The sequence below is a fragment of the Ovis aries genome, chromosome 3 (genome assembly GCF_016772045.2).
Source record: "Ovis aries strain OAR_USU_Benz2616 breed Rambouillet chromosome 3, ARS-UI_Ramb_v3.0, whole genome shotgun sequence".
Lineage (NCBI taxonomy): Eukaryota > Metazoa > Chordata > Mammalia > Artiodactyla > Bovidae > Ovis > Ovis aries.
Window position 1 is genome coordinate 166,166,890 of NC_056056.1, and position 22,903 is coordinate 166,189,792.

Here is a 22,903-nt window from a genome sequence, read left to right on the forward strand (position 1 = left end):
GATTCTCCAGGCAAGAATACCGAAGTGGGTTGCCATTTCCTCCTCCAGGGGATCTTCCCAACCCAGGGATCGAACCCAGGTCTCCTGCATTGCAGTCAAGATTTTTTTATCAACTGAGCTATGGAGGAAGCAATGAACCTTAGAAACACTATGCTAAACGAAGTAAGTCAGACACAAAAGGACATACTGTATGATTCGACTTTCATGAAATATCTAAAATAGGCAAATTCATATACACAGAAAGCAGAATAGAGGTTACCAAGGAATAAAAGGGAAGGGATGATGAGTTATTGTCTAAAGGGTACAGCGTTTTTGTCTGGGGTGAAAATGTTCTGGACATAGACAGTGGTGATAGTTATACAACTTTTTCAATGTATTATTGTCACTGAATTGTACACTTAAAAATGTTTAAACGGTATACTTTGTTATGTATATTTTACTACAATAAAAGATATAAACTTGTGTCAGTATGTATTCTTACCAGTTTTTTAATCAAACCTACATATGGTCAACACCTTATTTAGTACAATTTTATTTAAAAAAAACAAGCTAAATAGTTTCAGTTTGAACAGTCAACCTATACAAACGATTCTGAACACAAAAGAGTAAATACTAGGACTACTGCTTATGGTTGGGATGTAGAAACTTACAAAAGACTATTGTTGCTCCCACTTTAACAATAAGAACCACCCAGAAAGACTATAAAATCATAGTTTTTTTAACTCAGTTGAGATGCAATCAATCAATAAACAAATTAAATTCCTAGAGAGAACTAGCCCTTTGTAGGAATGAAAACAGTAGTGGCTGGGGTCACAGTGAAAGGAGAAGAAAACCTGCTATTAAAGGGGGAAACCAGCCCAACTGTTAAGAACCTTTCTAGGAGTTCAGGGAGGCTGGCAAGACACTAAAACCTGGAGCAGCTTCAGTGCTCTGTGCAGCAAATCTGTACTTTCTCAACAGGACTCTTTCTAAGTACTGACACTGTATTAACAAGGGAGTGGGGATGCAGGACTGCAAAATGCTGGGGACAGTGCAGCAGAGCTAACAGAAAAAAACTCTGTCCACAAGGGGCGCGTCCATGCCACTACAGAAAGGTACACAGGTATTCATTAGGTGAATGCTTTCTCCAGAGGCGAGGAAAGTCAGGAGTGGGGCTAAAGAGAAAAGAAAACAGCTCGGCTGCCCAGAACACCAGCGTCTCAGCTGTGAAACAGAGGTCTTAGAGTTTTACTGTTGGCTGGACTTTAAACCATTAAGAGATTTCCTGAGTCTCACAGGTGGCTCAGATCCCAAGCCCTAATGAAGGGAAAATTCTGATTCTGCACTCAAAACATTTGATACCAGTAATGAACTAAAGTAATTATAACTATAGCTGTAACAGAATTAGAACCTAAACTAGGCTGTTTTCTTATCAAATATTATATTTCAGCTTTTCTCCCACAACTATGTCACGGAGACCTATTTACATAAATGAGTATAGCTATTCAAAAGAATTAAAAGTCTAGCATCTGGGAAAGACATCAAGGAGAAAAATAACACTGTATCTCCACTGCCTCCAAATCCTGCTCCTCTTATAATTTTCACTATCCCAGTAAATGGTAACTAGAGTCAATCACCTGCTCTGGTTGTCTTCCGATTTTTGAAACCCCAAAATCAATATATCACCAAAAACTGCAGGCTCCTTCAAAATATATCCACGGTTTGACCACTTCTTACCACCAGAACTGCTAAAATCCTGAGGAAAGTCCCATCATCTCTTTGCTTACACTATTTTGAGCATCCTAATTGGTCTTCTCACTCCCACCCACCACTCCCCCTCCCTGCCCCACTACCCATAGCATATTTTCTATACAGCAGCCAGAGCAAACATATTAAGTCATCGATAACATCATCTCTTTTTCAAAATCTTCCAACGACTGGCACTTGATTCAACAGCTAAACCCAGAGCCCTTAAGTGGCTACTAGCCCCTGGACGTCTGCTCTGTCACTCCCCTTTTTAACCTCATCCACTACCATGCTACTCCATCCACTCTACTCTAGCAACACCTGTCTCTGGTGATTCTCGCCTTTGCTCTTCCTCCTCCTCGGCTGGCAATGCACTTCTCCCAGACACATTTAAGGTTAACCTCCTTCTGGGTTCTACTCAAATATCACCTCCCTGGTCGCCCTGTATAAACAGTGACAACTCTTCAACCAAGCTACACATTCCACCCCCCTTGCCTGTTTTAATTTCCTTTATTGCCTTACTTGGACGTGGGGTCTCTCTTCATGGCTGCTCCAGAGACCCCACATCCAAGGTAAGAGAAACCCAAGTAAGACAGTAGGCACTGAGAGAGGGGATCAGAGGACAGACAGACTGAAACCAAAATCACAGACAACTAGCCAATCTGATCATATGGACCACAGCCTTGTCTTAACTCAATGAAACTAAGCCATGTCGTGTGGGGCCACCCAAGATGGCCTGGTCGTGGTGGAGAGGTCTGACAGAATGTGGTCCACTAGAGAAGGGAATGGCAAACCACTTCAGTATTCTTGCTTAGAGAACCCCATGAACAGTATGAAAAGGCAAAAAGATAGGACACTGAAAGATGCACTCCCCATGTTGGTAGGTGCCCAATATGCTACTAGAGATCAGTGGAGAAATAACTCCAAAAAGAATGAAAGGATGGAGCCAAAGCAAAAACAACACCCAGTTGTGGATGTGACTGGTGATGGAAGCAAGGTTCAATGCTGTAAAGAGCAATATTTCATAGGAACCTGGAAGGTTAGGTCCATCAATCAAGGCAAATTGGAAGTGGTCAAACAGGAGATGGCAAGAGTGAACATCGACATTTTAACAATCGGTGAACTAAAATGGACTGGAATGGGTGAATTTAACCCAGATGACCATTATATCTACTACTGTGGGCAGGAATCCCTTAGAAGAAATGGAGTAGCCATCATAGTCAACAAAAGAGTCCAAAATGCAGTACTTGGATGCAATCTCAAAAATGACAAAATGAACTCTGTTCACTCCCAAGGCAAACCATTCAATATCACAGTAATTTAAGTCTATGCCCCAACCAGTAATACTGAAGAAACTGAAGTTGAATGGTTCTATGAAGACCTCCAAGACCTTCTAGAACCAACACCCAAAAAAGATGTCCTTTTCATTATAAGGGACTGGAATGCAAAAGAAGGAAGCCAAGAAACACCTGGAGTAACAGGTAAATTTGACCTTGGAGTACAGAATGAAGCAGGGCAAAGGCTAATAGAGTTTTGCCAAGAGAACGCACTGGTCTTAGCAAACACCCTCTTCCAACAACACAAGAGAAGACCCTACACATGAACATCACCAGACAGTTGACACTGAAATCAAACTGATTTTATTCTTTGCAGCCAAAATGGAGAAGTTTTATAGAGTCAGCAAAAACAAGACAGGGAGCTGACTGTGGATCATATCATGAACTCCTTATTGCCAAATTCAGACTGAAATTGAAGAAAGTGGAGAAAACCACTAGACCATACAGGTATGACCTAAATCAAATCCCATGATTATACAGTGGAAGTGAGAAATAGATTTAAGGGACTAGATCTGATAGAGAGCCTATGGATGGAGGTACGTGACACTGTACACCAGAAAGGATTCAAGACCATCCCCAAGAAAAAGAAGCAAAATGGCTGTCTGAGGACGCCTTACAAATAGCTGTGAAAAGAAGGGAAGCGAAAAGCAAAGGGGAAAAGGAAAGATATACCCATTTGAATGCAGAGTTCCAAACAATAGCAAGGAGAGATAAGAAAGCCTTCCTCAATTATCAATGCAAAGAAATAGAGGAAAACAATAGAATGGGAAAGACTAGAGATCTCTTCAAGAAAATGAGCAAAGATGGGCTCAATAAAGGACAAAATGGTAGGGACCTAACAGAAGCAGAAGATATTAAGAAGAGGTGGCAAGAATACACAGAGGAACTATACAAAAAGATCTTCACAACCCAGATAATCACGATGCTGTGATCACTCACCTAGAGCCAGACATCCTGGAATGTGAAGTCCAGTGGGCCTTAGAAAGCATCACTATGAACAAAGCTAGTGGAGGTGATGGAATTCCAGTTGAGCTATTTCAAATCCTGAAAGATGATGCTGTGAAAGTGCTGCACTCAAATGCCAGCAAATTTGGAAAACTCAGCAGTGGCCACAGGACTGTGTCAGTTTTCAATCCAATCCCAAAGAAAGGCAATGCCAAAGAATGCTCAAACTACCACACAACTGTACTCATCTCACATACTAGTAAAGTAATGCTCAAAATTCTCCAAGCCAGGCTTCAGCAATACAAAAACCATGAACTTCCAGATGTTCAAGCTGGTTTTGCAAAAGGCAGAGAAACCAGAGATCAAATTGCCAACCTCTGCTGGATCATCAAAAAAAGCATGAGAGTTCCAGAAAGACATCTACTTCTGCTTTATTGACTATGCCAAAGCCTTTGACTGTGTGGATCACAATCAACTGTGGAAAATTCTGAAAGAGATGGGAATACCAGACCACGTGACCTGACTCTTGAGAAACCTGTATGCAGGTCAGGAAGCAAGAGTTAGAACTGGACAAGGAACAATAGACTGGTTCCAAATAGGAAAAGGAGTACATCAAGGCTGTATATTGTCACCCTGCTTATTTAACTTATATGCAAAGTACATCATGAGAAATGCTGGGCTGGAAGAAACACAAGCTGGAATCAAGATTGCTGGGAGAAATATCAAGAACTTCAGATATGCAGATGACACCACCCTTATGGCAGAAAGTGAAGAGGAACTAAAGAGCCTGTTGATGAAAGTGAAAGAGGAGAGTGAAAAAGTTGGTTTAAAACTCAACATTTAGAAAACTAAGATCATGGTGTCTGGTCCCATCACTTCATGGCAAATAGATGGAGAAACAATGGAAAACAGTGTCAGACTCTATTTTGGGGGGCTCCAAAATCACTGCAGATGGTGACTGCAGCCATGAAATTAAAAGATGCTTACTCCTTGGAAGGAAAGTCATGACCAACCTAGACAGCATATTAAAAAGCAGAGACATTACTTTGCCAACAAAGGTCTGTCTAGTCAAGGCTATGGTTTTTCCAATGGTCATGTATGGATGTGAGAGTTGGACTATAAAGAAAGCTGAGTGCCGAAGAATTGATGCTTTTGAACTGTGGTGTTGGAGAAGACTCTTGAGAGTCCCTTGGACTGCAAGGAGATCCAACTAGTCCATCCTAAAGGAGATCAGTCCTGGCTGTTCACTGGAAGGGCTGATGTTGAAGCTGAAACTCCAACATTCTGGCCACCTGATGCAAAGAGTTGACTCATTTGAAAAGACCCTGATGCTGGGAAAGATTGAGGGCAGGAGGAGAAGGGGACGACAGAGGATGAGATTATTGGATGGCATCACCGACTCTATGGACATGGGTTTGGGTACACTCTGGGAGTTGGTGATGGACAGGGAGGCCTGGCATGCTGCGATTCATGGGGTCTCAAAGAGTCAGACACGACTGAGCGACCGAACTGAACTGAACTGAATTGCCTTACTGCTTGACATTCTAAATACTGGTTTATTACAGATAACCTCCACTAGAATTTAATCTCCTTGAGAATAAGGACTTAATGTTTTGTCAATCGTTTTATTTAGTACAACCTAGCATTTAGCCCAAAACCTGGCATTCAATAGGCATCCATCATTCGTTTGAATGAATGAATCAGTGAATAAAAGTAAATCATAGAGACAAGTCATCTTTTATAACCCAAAATCTTTCTATCTAAAGTCAATCTATCATCTGGCAAAAGTTTTAGATCACTGTCATTTTGATCTGCTTAAGATTTACCCTTATGTTAAAATGTTTTATTCATTCATTCAACAAACATTCACAGAGGCCCTACCATGTCCCAGGCAATATGAGGTAGAAAGATAAATAACATATGAACTCTGCCCATAAGAAACTTAGCTTGGGAAGGTGTCATATCATTTTCAGAACGATGAAGTTGTAGTACAGCAAATGAGTAACTCTAGGTTAATACATTAATCATTTTTATAATTTTTACAAAAGCCAAGCAATTTATTCAACCAAGAGGTCAAACTGCACTTTTTGTGAAAATCGTTTCATCAATGTGACACATGTGAAATTTAATTTGACTGGCTAACTTTATTACGGTTGTAAGATCAAAACATTTTGTTCATTATACTAGAACCCCTATAGGTACATGACATGACTCATGATCCCTGGTGGCTCAGATGGTAAAAAAATCTGCCTGCAGTGCAGGAGACCTGGGTCTGATCCCTGGGTGAGAAAGGACTCCTTGAGAAGGAAATGGCCACTCATTCCAGTACTCTTGCCTGGAGGCGCCCACTGACAGGGAAGCCTGGCAAGCTACAGTCTGTGGGATCGCGAAGAGCTGGACACGACTGAGCAGCACAAACTTAGGTGAAATATAAACCAGTCACCAAGGAGTCTCTACCGGGCTTCTTAATGTTGAATATTAATACACTGACTGGTATAAATAATCTCCCAAATTCTTCATGTTTTAGATGGTAACGCTGCTGCTGTTAAGTTGCTTCAGTCGTGTCCGACTCTGCGCGAATCCATAGACGGCAGCCCACCAGGCTCCCCCGTCCCTGGGATTCTCCAGGCAAGAACACTGGAGTGGGTTGCCATTTCCTTCTCCAATGCAGGAAAGTGAAAAGTGAAAGGGAAGTCACTTAGCCGTGTCCGACTCTTAGTGACCCCATGGACTGCAGCCCACCAGGCTCCTCCGTCCATGTGATTTTCCAGGCAAGAGTACTGGAGTGGGGTGCCATTGCCTTCTCCGTTAGATGGTAATAGGTTTCCTCTTAAAGTTATTTTGTTGTTGTTTAGTCACTAAGTCGTGTCCAAGTCTTTGCAACCCCATGACTACAGCCCACCAGGCTCCTCTGTCTCTGGGACTCCCTGGGCAAAAAGAGTAGAGTGGGTTGCCATTTCTTCCTCCAGGAGATCTTCCCGAATCAGGGATCGAACCTGTGTCTCCTGCACTGGCAGGCAGATTCTTCACCACCATTCTTCCCTGATCATTCAGTGGAAGCCAGAGTCAGACATGACTCAGTGACTAAACAACAACAATAAAAGTTATTTTAATTATTTTCTTTAAACATGCATTGTTGATACATATTCTGATGGGAAATAAGTTAAAATTCAAAATGTGATTAAAACCCGATTTTAAAATCACTCAAAATATAGATACTTCCATCATGAGTAACCATCAACTGATTTGCAGATGAAAAATCCTCACAGAAAGGGCATTTGTTTGAAACAGCTGTTCAGTTTCAGTGAATTCAGAAAGTCATCTATTAAGAAATGTCATCTGATGCTTTTGACAATAATGGTCTTACTCAGAGCAGAACCAAAAGAGCAATTGTAATCACTTGAGGTAGTGCCTCATTTTGATACACAAATGGTTATATACAAAAAGGAAAAGGCCCATCAAAACAGCAGCCAAGATGTGGAAATAAAATGGTATCTGAAAAATGTGTTATCTCATTAATGTTTATTTCTTTGTAAATAAATCAAATTCTCTTATTCATTTCAGCTAGATTTGTTGTACGAAATTCTGTGATTTAAACAAAAACTTGAAAATAAATTATAAAACCAGGAGTTCTTTAAAGATACAAAGAGCTGCTCTTAAAACACTTGTTCTGCCAATTATCTCCGACACTTGAAATCAATCATCATCTCTGTAGCTAGTAAAACATTGCTACTCTAAAAAAATTAAATTTCTCCACTGTAATTAAAAAACAAAGAATGCAATTCAGATTACCATTCTATATCACCTGATCTTGGGTTTGCATATAAGTACTGTATTTCTCAGAGTACAACCACAGGAAGGTTACAGTAGACTTGATTATTCTGAGCTTTAAACTACTTTGTCCTTTGAGATCTACCACTCTTGAACAATAAAGTAAACACTGGGATTTTACAGCTTTGTGTAGTATCTATCACATTTATTTCATGAAGAGTGAAATATTCATTTGAAAATATGTGGGTTATTTTCAAACATCTTCTGATACTGATTCCTAACAAAATTTCACACTAATAAAAGGTTCTGTATGATTTCAATACCTTTAGGCCATGAAATTTTTGCACCTTGTTTTATGTCCCTGGATATGTTCCAGTGTCTCCTGGCTTATAGTCTATGTGATTGTGAAAAGAATTTGCACACTATTTTGTGAAAATTATATAAATCTTAATTACGTTGAATTGGCTCACAGTGCTTTTCAGGCCTATTATATTCTTCTACTACTTTTCTGTATATGCATTCTATTAATTTTTCAGAGTTTTATATTAAAATCCAACTAAGAATCTTAAATTATCTACTTAAAAATAATTGTAATATATGATGGAACTATATATAACTTTGTTCTATATTTTCCAAGTCTCCTGTAAATATGTTGTCATATTTTCAATTAAAAAAAATAATAAAGTGAACTATTGTTCAAACTACCACACAACTGCACTCACCTCACACGCTAGCAAAGCAATGCTCAAAATTCTCCAAATTAGGCTTCAACAGTACGTGAACTGAGAACTTCCAGATGTTCAAGCTGGATTTACAAAAGGCAGAGGAACCAGAGATCAAATTGCCAACATCTGTTGGACCGCAGAAAAAGCAAAGAGAATTCCAGAAAACCATCTACTTCTGCTTCATTGACTACGTCAAAGCCTTTGACTTCATGGATCACAACAAACTGAAAAATTCTTAAAGAGATGGGAATCCAGACCATCTGATCTGCCTCCTGAGAAGCCTGTGTGCAGGTCAAGAAGCAACAGTAAGAACCAGACATGGAACAACATACTGGCTGCAAACTGGGATAGGAGTACGTCAAGGCTATATATTGTCACCCTGCTTATTTAACTTCTATGCAGAGTACATCATGTGAAATCTTGGGCTGGATAAAGCACAACTGGAATCAACACTGTCAGGAGAAATATGAGTAACCTCAGATACACAGATGACACCACCCTTATGGCAGAAAGCAACGAGGAACTAAAGAGCCTCTTGATGAAAGTGAAAGAGGAGTGTGAAAAAGCTGGCTAAAAACTCAACATTCAAAAAGCAAAGATCATGGCATCCAGACTCATCACTTCATGGCAAATAGATGGGGAAACAATGGAACAGACTTTATTTTCTTGGGCTCCAAAATCACTGCAGATGGTGACTGCAGCCATGAAATTAAAAGACACTTGCTCCTTGGAAGAAAAGCTATGACAAACCTAAACAACATATTAAAAAGCACAGATGTTACTTTGCCGACAAAGGTCCATCTAGTCAAAGCCATGGTTTTTCCAGTAGTCATGTATGGATATAAGAGTTGGACTATAAGGAAAGCTAAGCACTGAAGAATAATTTATGCTTTTGAACTATGGTGTTGGAGAAGACTCTTGAGAGTCCTTTGGACTGCAAGAAGATCCAACCAGTCCATCATCAAGGAAATCAGTTCTGAATATTCATTTGAAGGACTGATGCTGAAGCTGCAGCTCCAATACTTTGGCCACCTGATATGAGGAACTGACTCACTGGAAAAGACCCTGATTGGGAAAGATTGAAGGCAGGAGGAAAAAGGGACAACAGTGGACGAGATGGTTGGATGGCATCACCGACTCGATGGACCTGAGTTTGAGCAATCTCCAGGAGATGGTGAAGCACAGGGAAGTCTGTCATGCTACAGTCCGTAGGGCTGCAAAAGAGTCAGACATGACTGAGCAACTGAACTGAACTGACTGATAGTATTAGAACCACAGTTTCAAATTATTCTTGCAGTAGTTTACTTGTTTTTTAAGCATTAGTACAGAAAAAAACAGTATCCTACCAAATCTCATGAGGTAAAATGCTTTATTTTTTAAAATCAGAAAATGATGGTAGAGAAACTAAAGAAGAAAAATTGATCTGAGCACTTTTAACTACAAGGTCAGAAAAGCTAACTATATTTACATCTTTGATTCACACACAAACTAGAAACTCAAGTCATTCTTTACCCTTTCCACTCCTTCAACAGCAGTATCCAATATGATCATCAAGTTAGATCATGTTCCTTTTATATCGCTCACATTTCTCAATCTCACCCTCTTTTCTCTATTTCTACTGCCAGGTCTTAGTTTAAACCACCATAATTTGTTATCTAAATCACTACAACAAGCACCATTATTATTCTCCCTGGTTCTTTCAGAAAAGTTATAAGATAGAAAAACCTCTGGCAGTCTGTCAAAGGTTTAAAAAAAACAAAAACAAAAACTGCAAGTGAACAGCATTATTATAACAGCAGAAATTAATTTATTAAGGACCATCTTCTAAAGTTAAACACTGAATACCCTGTGATCCTGCTGTTCTTACCCTTGGTACATATCCAAGAGAAAAGTTTAACAGAAACAGGAACAGAAGTACTCATCGAAAAAGTCTGTAACAGCATAACACTGGAAATAACACAAATGTCTACAGACAGGAAAATGGACAGACAATGGTAAACTTGCAGAAAGACTATACACTGGTCAGATGAATGAACTGAAAGCACAGGCAGTAAGAATGAATGTCAGTGATATTTAACCGAGGAAGTCAGTCCAAAATACTACATTCAGTATATATTTTTTAACAAAAACAAAAAAAAACCATACAAAATATATTGTTCAGGTAAACATACATAGGATAAAATTATAAAATTTATAATCTTCATAAAATTTAGAAGATTAAAATACAAAGTTCAGGATGACAGTTACCATTTTAGGGAGAGGCAAGGAGAACACACAGGAAGATGCAAGTTACTAGCAAGGCCCGAGAAACTGGATTGACAGATACTATTTTATTGATGTATATAAATATATACACACTAGATAAGCAGACCATGCACAGTCCAGAGAGGAAAATCATGATCCAATAGTTACGATTGGCATTATTCTGTGCAAGCTGGTTAAAAATGTTAATACATTTAGAGGGGGGAAAGTAAGGAATGAGAAGCATAATGGATCAAAAATCTCAAGAGAATAAGCAAAATCTTTTAATTATAAACAGGACAGAAGGCTAGAGTCAATAAGGCTGATTTCTTTTTTCTAGTCCTACCACTGAATAGCTGTATATTCTTAGACTAGTCACTTAACAGGTGAGCTTTCAAAACTGAGTTTCCAAACTGTCAGATGGATTAGAAAGTTTCCTTTCCAGAAACAACTGGACTGCATTTAAAGTTACCGGCTATGAAATCTGGTCTTTTTCAGATGGTGTGTCACCCCGTTCGTCTTCTCTTCCATTCCTGGCCCACCAACACTCTACTGCATGTCACTGTACTGCACACAAATAAAGCACCCAGCTAATCATCCCAGTAGATTCGCTTTATAACTTATACTGATTATTACAAACACTTAGGCTAAACTTCAAAAGACACATATAACCTGGGAGAACAACGGTGAAATAAATGTTGTTACTACAAAAAAGTATACGGTTTAACTAGGTTATGCTACTGTAACAAACAAAGCTTGATGGCTTAAAATAACTAAGACTTTGTTCTTTCACGCTCTATGTCCCTTGAGGGTGGACTGGGGCTCTGCTCCAACTCTTCAAGGACCAATCCAAAGTTGAAGCTACCACCGGAAGGGAACAAAGAGTATGACAAAGAATACATTTAATGCTATCTCTTAAAGCTTCCATCTAGAGTGCCACTTCTAGGCATACTTCACTAGCTAAATCAAATCACATGGGCATGCCTAATCTTTTTAAGCAGGCAGAATTCCTACCATATTCCCAAGAGGAAAGTCAGAATATGTGTGAACATTTTTCACAATTTCACAATGTCTTAGCATTTGGAGACAACATCAAATGTAATATTAACATACTATTATGCATTAAAAACTCAAGATTAGAAATAACCAACATAATTGATTTTTAAATGATTTAACAATATAAAAATTCAAACAGCAAATAAAGAAAAGATCAAATGCAAACCAAATCACCATCAAAATTTCCAAAGACTGGGAAAAATATATATATATTCCTTAACAAGCATTAAGACATTTCAAGGATATATTTACTTTCCCCACAAAATGTCAGTATTGCTAAGACATTCAAACTGTCCATAGTTAAGCTGCTCAGTTCAGTCGGTAAAGAGTCTGACTGCAGTGCAGAGACCTGGGTTCGATCCCTGGGTCAGGAAGATCCCCTGGACAAGGAAATGGCAACCCACTCCAGTATTCCTGCCTGGAGAATCCCATACACAGAGGAGCCTGGCAGGCTCCAGTATATGGGGTCTCAAGAGTCGGACACGACTGAGTGGCTTAAGCACACAAGCTGCTCAACAGATCCTCCACTAAAAAGGAAATACAACAGGAACAGAAAGATTTCCCCAAAACTCTCATTTTGGAAAACAGTAACTATAGATTTAATTGTTTGATTTAAACTGAGAGGAAGGTAACTTGCACTGAAGGGTCTTATGACAAGGTGAATCACAATGGAGCCAAGAGTTTAGAACTGGGACTGATGCAGACCAAGATAACCATGCCATATACTGGAGAGGGAAGTGCACTGTAACCAGCTTAGCTAGGAGACCCGGAAACTCTCCGGGCTGCCCTGTATTGAGCGTACGCTTACATGGTGATGACGAAAGTACACTGGACAGGGCTCAATCTGAAAACAATGAAGGCGGAAGGGGAGGCTTGAAGGCTTAATCCAAGTGAGACATGCTAGGCCTCATAACCTGAAAAGGAATCATGATTTGGATTCTTACCTGGAACAGAGTTGTATAACAGTTGGTGAAGATGTGCTGTTAAGAACTAGGCATATTCAATCTCATGAACAACTAGATCAGAACAACTGAATCAGAAAGGTCCAGTCAGGCTTGAAGTATGTGTCTTTTGGAGGGGTAGCATATAATCCCTCATGTCATACTAATATTTGGTTTAAACTCAATATTTGAGGAGCTTCAGATGCCAATAATCATCAAAATAAGATCCTTCCCTTCATCAGATAATTTTTATCATGACTCCTGCCCTTTGCAACCATTATCTAAAAGCACGTTCATTATTTAAAATACTAACTAAGCATCCAGTATACACAAATCCTGTGTTAGGAACTAAGGACTGGCCTTGAAGTCAGAAATAAAGAAAAGCAAACAACAATAATGAAGTGTGATAATGATGATTCTCAAGCAGCTCTGGGACCACTATTGAGGACATCTGATAGTGGACAAAGAGAACAAAGAAAGGCCTGGCAGACTGACTTCACAGGCTCAATAACTACTAAATGAAAAGCAGCCTAATTGGATCTCCAGGACTTTAATTTGCAAAGACCTATTATTTTGACCTGTGTATTGGTCAGGAATCAATCAAAAAACAGAAAGGACAACAGTAATTTTAACAGAGAGAATTCAATTTAAGTTGTTAATCAGGAACTGGAGAACTGAAAAGGCAAAAAGAAGACACAGACTGATAGGATCTAAAGGAGCAGCTATGACCCCCAGAACTGAAAGAAACAAAGCAAACCTGGAATTATTAAACCTCAAAGGCCTAGAGAAACCCTACGAACCTGGGACCATCTCTGAAAGAAAGCATTCTTTGAAGCACACCAAGAACCTGAAGGAGGGCCCCTGAAAAATGCAAACAGGAGCCATCGGCCACTACTACTTCTGCCCTAGTGGAGTCCTATCTCTGTGGAGACACAGACAGGAAGAAATGCAAACAAGGAGAAGCAAATCCTCTGACCCTCCTTTTTGCTTTACTGTCTCCCACTGCTATCTTTGGCCACCTCATGCGAAGAGTTGACTCATTGGAAAAGACTCCGATGCTGGGAGGGATTGGGGGCAGGAGGAGAAGGGGACAACCGAGGATGAGATGGGTGGATGGCATCACCGACTCGATGGACATGAGTCTGAGTGAACTCCGGGAGATGGTGATGGACAGGGAGGCCTAGTGTGCTGCGATTCATGGGGTTGCAAAGAGTCGGACACGACTGAGCAACTGAACTGCTATCTCCTATTGGCAGAATGTGACAGGGAACCAGCAGGTAAAAGAGGAATACACACAACAAAACAAAGTTTAGAAGGCCAAGACTGAAGCTGACAGAAAATACAGCTCAGTGGCAGTACCACCTATAATTTTACTTCTCCATTCTAAATATTTAAGAATATAAAATGTTTAATATTCTGCAAATATTCAGAATTACAAAACTCTAGCTGAATAAAGCTATTTGAGCCTTCTCATGACTTGTGAGGAAATTAAATAATAGAGACCAAATGAAGGGATCTATTTTAAAACCCAAATTTTAAACCAACCACCATTTCTGTACTCCATAAATTAGGCAACATATAAACCTTAAAAAAACAAAATGAGAATCTCAGAGAGTTGAGCAAAACTCTGAAGGCTCAAATTTAATGTCTATATACAAATTTTAGTTCCAGACATGGCAAGGAGAGATGAGAAAGCTTTCTTAAGTGACTAATGCAAAGAAATAGAGGAAAACAATAGAATGGGAAAGATTAAAGATCTCTTCAAGAAAATTAGAGCTACCAAGGGAACACTTCATGCAAAGATGGGCACAATAAAGGACAGAAACAGTATGGACCTAACAGAAGCAGAAGATATTAAATAGAGGTGGCAAGAATACACAGAAGAACTATACAAAAAAGATCTTAATGACTTAGATAGCCACAACTGTGTGATCACTCACCTAGAGCCAAACACTCTGGAATACAAAGTCAAATGGGCCTTAAGGAAACATCACTACGAACAAAGGTAGCAGAGGCCCAGCTGCGCTATTTCAAATCCTGAAAGATGATGCTGTGAAAATGCTGCACTCAATATGCCAGCAAATTTGGCAAACTCAGCAGTGGTCACGGGACTGGAAAAGTTCAGTTTTCATTCCAATCCCAAAGAAAGGCAATGCCAAAGAATGTTCAACCTACGGAACAATTGCACTAATTTAACAGGCTAGCAAGATTATGCTCAAAATCCTTCAAGCTAGGCCTCAGCAGTATCTGAACCAAGAACTTCCAGATATACAAGCTGGATTTAGAAAACACAGAGGAACCAGAGATCAAATTGCCAACATCCACTAGAGCATCGAAAAAGCAAGAGAATTCCAGAAAAACATCTACTTCTGCTTCATTCACTATGCCAAAGCCTTAGACTGTGTGGATCACAACAAACTGTTGAAAATTCTTGAAGACATGGGAATACCAGACCACCTTATCTGCCTCCTGAGAAATCTGTATGCAGGTCAAGAAGCAATAGTTAGAACCAGACACAGAACAACAGACTGGTTCCAAATTGGTAAAGGAGTACATCAAGGCTGTATATTGTCATCCTGCTTATTTAACTTATATGCAGAGTACATCATGCGAAATACCAGGCTGGATGAAGCACAAGCAGGAATCAAGATTGCCGGGAGAAATGTCAACAACCTCAGATACACAGATGATACCACCCTAATGGCAGAAAGTGAAGAACTAAAGAGCCTCTTGATGAAAGTGAAAGAGGAGAGTGAAAAAGCTGGCTTAAAACTCAACATTCAAAAAACGAAGATCATAGCATTTGGTCCCATCACTTCTTGGCAAATAGAAGGGGGAAAAGTGGACAAAGATTGATTTGGGCATCCAAAATCACTATAGATTGTGACTGCAACCACAGCATATTAAAAAGCAGAGACACTATTTTGCTGACAATGGTCTGTGTAGTCAAAGCTATGGTTTTCCCAGTAGTCATATATGGATATGAAGAGTTGGACTATAAAGAAAGCTGAGTGCCAAAGAACTGATGCTTTCCAATTATGGTGCTGGAGAAGACTCCTCAGAGGCCCTGGGACAGCAAGGAGATCAAACCAGTCAATCCTAAAAGAAAACAACCTTGAATATTCACTGGAAGGACTGATGTTGAAGCTAGAATACTTTGGCCACCTTATGTGAAGAGCTGATTCATTAGGTCTTTTCTTGTAGAAAAGACCCTGATGCTGGGAAAGACTGAGGGCAAGAGGAGAAGGGACTGATAGAGGATGAGACAGCTGGATGGCATCACTGACTCAATGGACATGAATCTGATCAAACCCCTGGAGATAGTGAAGGACAGAGAAGCCTGGCATGTTGCAGTTCACAGGTTCACAAAGAGTGGGACACGACTCAGCGACTGAACAACAATAAATTTTGAACTCTCACCTATTCAAAAATCAAGGAAAATATTAATGTGGATTAATGAAAGGTCTGAATTGCTAAAATTTTAGATAAATGCTATTTCATTACTTTCAGACGTTAGTAGCTTTTTCTTTTAAACCAAAGCTTAATCTGAACGACTAATATTTTTATTGTTTGAAATGTTCTGCATCTCTGGAATAACTGACTTAAGGATACATCATTTCAAACATACACCATTTCACCAAATCTAAGATGCCATCAACTATGTTGTTGTTTATGTAGAACACAGCATCACTATATAAACCACTAAGGAAAAAATGCTATAAACTATGACTTCATGAATTCTTTCATGGACTTTTAAGACTTATTGTAAGAATCATACTCAGAATATACTTTGATTAATAACTTTTTCATTGTCAACTGCTGTTACACTAGTTTTCAGAGTACATATAAGTATTTTGGTTTCTTAAATTTCTACTTTTATTTTTCTTATAGCTTTGTTTACCCTATTATTTACTCAACAAATATCTTTCTCCAGAAAGAGCATCAAGATTAACCTGACTTCATTTCAAACTAGTGAGCTAAACAGTATCATTTAACATTCAGAGAGCAAAGGCATGAGTAGTGAAGGATGGGAAGGAATAGAGTACAGGGGTTTGTTTGTTTTGCCATTTACTTATTTACACTTGGCTGTGTCGAGTTTTAATTGGAGCATGCAGGCTCCAGAGCACGTGGGCTCTCTATCTGAGACATGAGGGCTCAGTAGTTGTGGCGCCCAGGATTAGTTCCCCAACCAGGGATAGACCACCATCCCCTTACCCGGCATTGGAAGGTGGATTCTTGACCACTGGACCACCAGGTAAGTCCCCAGGGACAAAGTTTCTATTTTTGGGCAGAGGTTGATGAAAATATTCTAAAATTATAGTGAGGCTTGTAGAACTGCAAATATATTAAAAACCAGTGCACTGTGCATTTTGAAGGGGTGAGTTTTATAGTACATAAATTATAGTTCAAAGCTGTTAAAATAATTATATTTATGATAAATTCTTTTCTCTCACATCAAAACAAACATAAAATATTTATAGCATACTTTCAAAATAACTGAAAATAACTATACATTAGAGGAGTCTCTAGTTCAGGTGCCAGCAAACTTTATCTGCATATTACCCAACAGAAAATAGTTTAGGCTTTGTGAACCACATATAGTATCTGCCAAATTTTTTAAAAGCAACCTTTAAAAAAGTAAAGCCATTCTTAGCTGTAGGACTGTAGCTTGTTGATCCTGCTCTAATCACATACTACTTTTCTATTTCAGAAAGCAAACAGACCAAAGTAGCCTACAGTGGTAACAACATCAAGGAGGAAACTAACTAGAAAAGCAGTTTCAGTCTTTTGATAAACTCAGTTTTCCTCTCATGTACTGCTGCAGGGAGAAAGGGTGGGGGTGGAAAGTTGGATACAAAAATTATTTCCACATTATAAATCAGACATTCTAGATGTATCATTCCAGTATCCCAGGCGCTTTAATGAAAGGAGCCAGCCCTCAGACATTTATAATTAGTAACTCACAACTTATTCACATCCAAAAAATATTTGAGGGGATAGACAATTACAGAAGTGACTCACAAACACAGATCTATGCATCTAATAAAAACTCACATCATTTCCAGTTTTGAGAGGAAATAAAGCAATTAGTATCAATGAGCATTATTATAATTAGCATGGCCAGTACAGTTTTTCAAATGGGGTTCCACAGAATCCTAGGGTTCCACGAGGCGCTACTTGTTCTAGAGATCGTGACTTACACAGGGTTTTTTTTGAACTTTGTACACTGAAAGAGAGCTCACAGTGCTGGAAAGGTGATCAAAGATTTCCATTAGCAGCTTCCTGTCTGTAAGCCCCTGGAGGTAGCACATTCTTTAGAATTCCATGTAAACTGAAACATGTAAGAGTATATAGTCTTATAACACATGACTTCTTTACTCAGCACAGTGACTGTGAAATTAATCCACATTTTATGTACCAGGCTTCCCAGGTGGCTCAGTGGTAAAAGAACCCGCCGGTCAATGCAGGAGACGCAGGAGTTGCGGGTTCGATCCCTGGGTCAGAAAGATCCGCTGGAGTATAGTAACCCATGCCGATATTCTTGCCTGGAAAATCCCATGGACAGAGGGGCCTGGCAGGCTACAGTCCACGGGGTCACAAAACATGACTTAGCTACTGAGCAGGTAAGGGCCTCCCTGGTGGCTAAGACAGTAAACAATCTCCTGCAATGCAGGAGACCTGGGTTCAATCCCTGGGTCAGGAAGATCCTCTGGAGAAGGGAATGGCTACCAACTCCAGTATTCTTGCCTGGAGAACTCCACGCACAGAGAAGCCTGTGGGCTACTGTCCATAGGGCTGCAAAGAGTTGCACATGACAGAGCAAGAAACACACGTGCACCAGCAGCTTGCTTTTAATTGCTGAAGAGTGTTCCACTGAATGGATTACACCACTTTCTCTTCTTTAGCCTGTTAAAGAACACGCAGTTTGTTTCCAGAGTTGCAATGTTTCTAGGAACATTTTTGTACAGATCTTTTTTGCAAGGTCATATGGTAGATATATGCTTAACTTTCTAAGGAATGTCCAGTTTTCCAAAGGGATTGCACCATTTTTATATTCCCACCAGCAAAGTATGTTCCAGTTGCTCCACATCCTCATAAACAGTGTATTATTAAACTTAATTTTATACATGGCTATGTACCTAGCTTTATAGAGTTTACAGTCTTCACATCTTGTTTCTTAGAACAATTTTGTGAGATAAAAAGGTATTATTTATCATTCCCATTATACAAGTAAGAAAATAAAAGCTCAAAATTTAGTAACTCAAAGTCATTACACTAAGTAAATCACTGATAAAGCCAAAATTCAAATCTTATGTGCTCTTTCCATTAACCCACACACAAAAAAGTTGGTTCATGTGCAGTTTACAAGGGAAATACAAACTGCCTTTCCTTTTAATTTTTGTGAAACTGAGTAATATTCTTGAGTAAAGTAAATCAAAGCAAATGCAATAATCTTTTATAAAAGAAAAATCATAACTTAGAGCAACTTTAGTCATATCAAATTATCTGCAAGTCAACAGATTTTACTTACTATCCTACCAAAATGTGCTCAATAAACTATTTCCTAAGGAGGGTATCTTATCTGATATTTCTTTTAAATATAAACTAGGTTTATACAAAGTAGATAATACTACAAATAGTATATTTACAGGAAACCTGTAAATATTCCTCCTTCCATAGGCCTACAAACATTTCTCCCCGGGCCGAATCATAAAGATAAATTCCAGATTCAATTCCACAAGTGGTTAGGAAAAATTTCAACTATTCCTGGTTCTATTTTAACACCTCTGAGAAGAGATATCTGACAAAGAGAAGGACAAAAGGCCCCTAGCAAACCTTCGACAGATATCCAGCCTTCCTAGTCAGTGTATTTTTAAATGAAGTTACTAGAATAATTAATAAACTCTTTTTGAGAACAGTATTGTCAAGAGTTAAGACATGTCAAGAGTTAAGACATCCCATCAGAGAAAATAGGCCACATTCATTATTATAGGAACACAGACATTACCCTTACCTTTACCACATGCTGCTAAGTCACTTCAGTCGTGTCCAACTCTGTGCGACCCCATAGATGGCAGCCCACCAGGCTCCCCCGTCCATGGGATTTTCCCGGCAGGAACACGAGTGGATTGCCATTGCCTTCTCCAATGCATGAAAGTGAAAAGTGAAAGTGAAGTCGCTCAGTCGTGTCCGACTCTTGGCAACCCCATGGACTGCAGCCTACCAGGCTCCTCTGTCCATGGGATTTCCCAGGCAAGAGTACTGGAGTGGGGTGCCATTACCTTCTCTACCCTTACTACATAGCTGGTCAATTCTGTCATCACTTTTATGGGCAATATAACTCAGTCCTTCATAGAAGGAAAAGCAAAATAAACATCCACATGGAAAGCTTCCTTAGTTCTAAGTATAATAAACCACAGCCATTATCTAACATATTATAATAATAATATAAGGTATCTGGTATGTTATATCTAGTGGATAAACAGAAATGAAGAATGCAAAAATCTTTGAAAAATAAAAAGTGGAATTATAAAAACTTTTTAAATTCTACCATCCCCCCACCAAAAAAGTCAGTTATTAGTAACTCATGTTTGTTTAAAGTATTTGGTTAAGGCCAAGACCAATAATTTGATCCTTATATAATTCAGTTAGCTTTGCACTAGTAGGAATATAATGTATCCACAACTCCAGACATTAAGAAATGGAACTATGTATCATTGGTCCTATGAGAATTTAGCTAAGATTTGAGGTGGGTCAATGTCATCACTGACACAAAGGATGCGATCCTAGTTAGATAGCTGGGGTCCTTAAATACATAAGTCAACAAAATTTTAATATTTACAAAAACACCTGAATATATTTTTACCTCATTTCCGTTGTCTCATTGAATGACATTTTTAATGATTTCTACTATTGTTTCTTATTCTGTTCTAACTCAATATATCCTCCAAAAGCACTTGACTACTTGAATTTCTAACAGCTGAAATTTAAAAACTGAATTATACTTAATGAATTAGAGCCAATTAAGGGTTATTTCAATAATAATATCACTCCCAATAATGAATGAGAGAGAAGAATGGTTTTACAGTTTATGAACTGGAAACTGCTCTCAATTCTCAGCCTCTCTTATCTATAGTTTTCCATATGTGAAATTATCTTTGCTGTCATGTGAGTTACAGCACAAAGTTGAAACCTCTAGAAAATAAAGCCCAATAAGACCTCTACAGTGACTGTATGAGTATTCAGAGAATAATGGTAGGCCAAGATGTATCAAAAGAAAGCAATCACACAAAACTGTATATATTAAGAAACAGTGGTCTGCTAACAGACAAGAACTGTCACTCTGCTGCTTTTGTTTTTTGTTTTTTTTTTTTTTTTTTTTTAAGGAAAAGTGAGGGTTTACAAACATAGTCTCAGGTCTACTATTTTATCTACACTGCATCTATAGGAATGATCTAGGAAGATTCCAATAGAAAAAAAAATTGAGTTAGAGGGGAGGGATGATTTCTCTACTCAACAAAAATAGTACATTATGACTTATTCCTTTTACTGTTCTGAATCCACCTGTATAAAGGATAAAGAAAGTCAAGAGGTCACAATCTTTAAATGTGGCTATATGTTCCCGTGCTATTTTGTGGTTAGAAGTTAGGGAAGTGACTGGAATTGTTCCCTCTCTCAAAGGTAGGAAATGAGAGGTTATCCTAAGGTCAGAATCTTCTAATGTGGCTCTTGATTTAAATTGTGTTAACGTGCTCTGCTCCAGGATGAAAGCAATTATGACCCGATCAATGTGCTCTGCAGCTGGTTAGTCAGCTGCTCCAGAACAGGCAGCCAGCAAAACAGCTTTGGGGCCCTCTCCGGGCACTGTGCCTCCTCAGACTCGAATGCAGGCCAGTCTTGTTGATATTAATTCTTATAAGGTATTTTCAGCTCCCCAAGGGAAGAAGATAAACATAAATATGAAATACCCTTTTAATTTTCCAAGCAAGCTATAACTGTTGAACTGTTTCACGTTTCAATCTAAAATCCACCAGAGAATGAAATATTTGACACCTCTATACAAAACCATTATACTGGCTCAAAAGTCTGCCTTAGAAGCATCAGATGATTCCTTGGGAAGAGGAAATTCTAAAAGAAGCCATTCTGTTGTTGCTATTTTTAAAGTGTGTGTTGGGTGTGGGGGGATACAAAGCTAAAAACAGGCATTAGAGGGTTACCATGCTGGGAGGGATTGGGGGCAGGAGGAGAAGGGGACGACAGAGGATGAGATGGCTGGATGGCATCACTGACTCCATGGACGTGAGTTTGAGTGAACTCCAGGAGTTGGTGATGGACAGGGAGGCCTGGCGTGCTGCAATTCATGGGGTCACAAAGAGTCGGACACGGTGGAGTGACTGAACTGAAACCTAGGTAATTACAAAGTTTTCTTAAAGGAGACAGCTAGAATGCGAAATTTTATGACTGTTGCTATAACCACAAGTGGTACTAACTATGGAATCACAAAATATTCCAATTTTACTACAAAATCCATGTTAAACTTTGAAAAAGTGCTTCAAATCTACTGCTTTCTTTCAAGTGAGAATTTAAGAAAAATGTCTCAGATAGGATGGGATCATCACTAAAAATAAGAATTCATGAACTAACTCAGGACCAGTCCACTAATCAAGTCAGTAATTCAATAAATCATGAAAGGGAAAAAATTACAAGTATGTACCTTATGCATTCTAACTTAAAACATTCAAATGTGCTTATCAATCTTCTGCTGTAAAACAGAAGCCAAGATTGGAATTTCTTATATAAACACATGTGCCAATGCAGACACTACAATTTCTAGAAGATTTCTTTTAAATTGAAGAGAACAGCTGAAACACCTGAAAAACAATCAACGCCCAACTGTGAGATTTGTATGAACGTTCCAGGTTTTTCATTGTCTTCCTTACATCTAATTCCAAATAAAGTTTTTTTAAAAAAACATCAACCAGCCTTTATCAACTCCTTCCCGAGTTTTCACAGAAGTAACTCTCCTTATACACTGAATTTTATTGGTTTAGGTAATATTCGGTTAAATCATATAATTACAAGTAAAGCTGGCATACAACAACTAGTAGGAAAAGAAGATCAAACTAAAGACCAGACTACTAGTCACTGGTTATTATTAAAC

At 38.9% G+C, this 22,903-nt stretch overlaps 1 protein-coding gene across 6 annotated transcripts in view; it reads right to left on the bottom strand.

Annotated features, from left to right (window-relative positions):
* The window catches only part of CDK17 (cyclin dependent kinase 17), a 108,783-nt gene that overhangs the window by 61,437 nt on the left and 24,443 nt on the right, over positions 1–22,903 (bottom strand). Inside the window, exon 2 of one of the 6 annotated variants that reach the window (XM_060413073.1) lies at positions 19,757–19,881. The exons of the other annotated variants lie outside the window; for them this stretch is intronic. The gene's annotated coding sequence lies outside the window, so the exon portion shown is untranslated. The remainder of the gene's footprint in view (positions 1–19,756; positions 19,882–22,903) is intronic. 6 annotated transcript variants of the gene reach the window in all.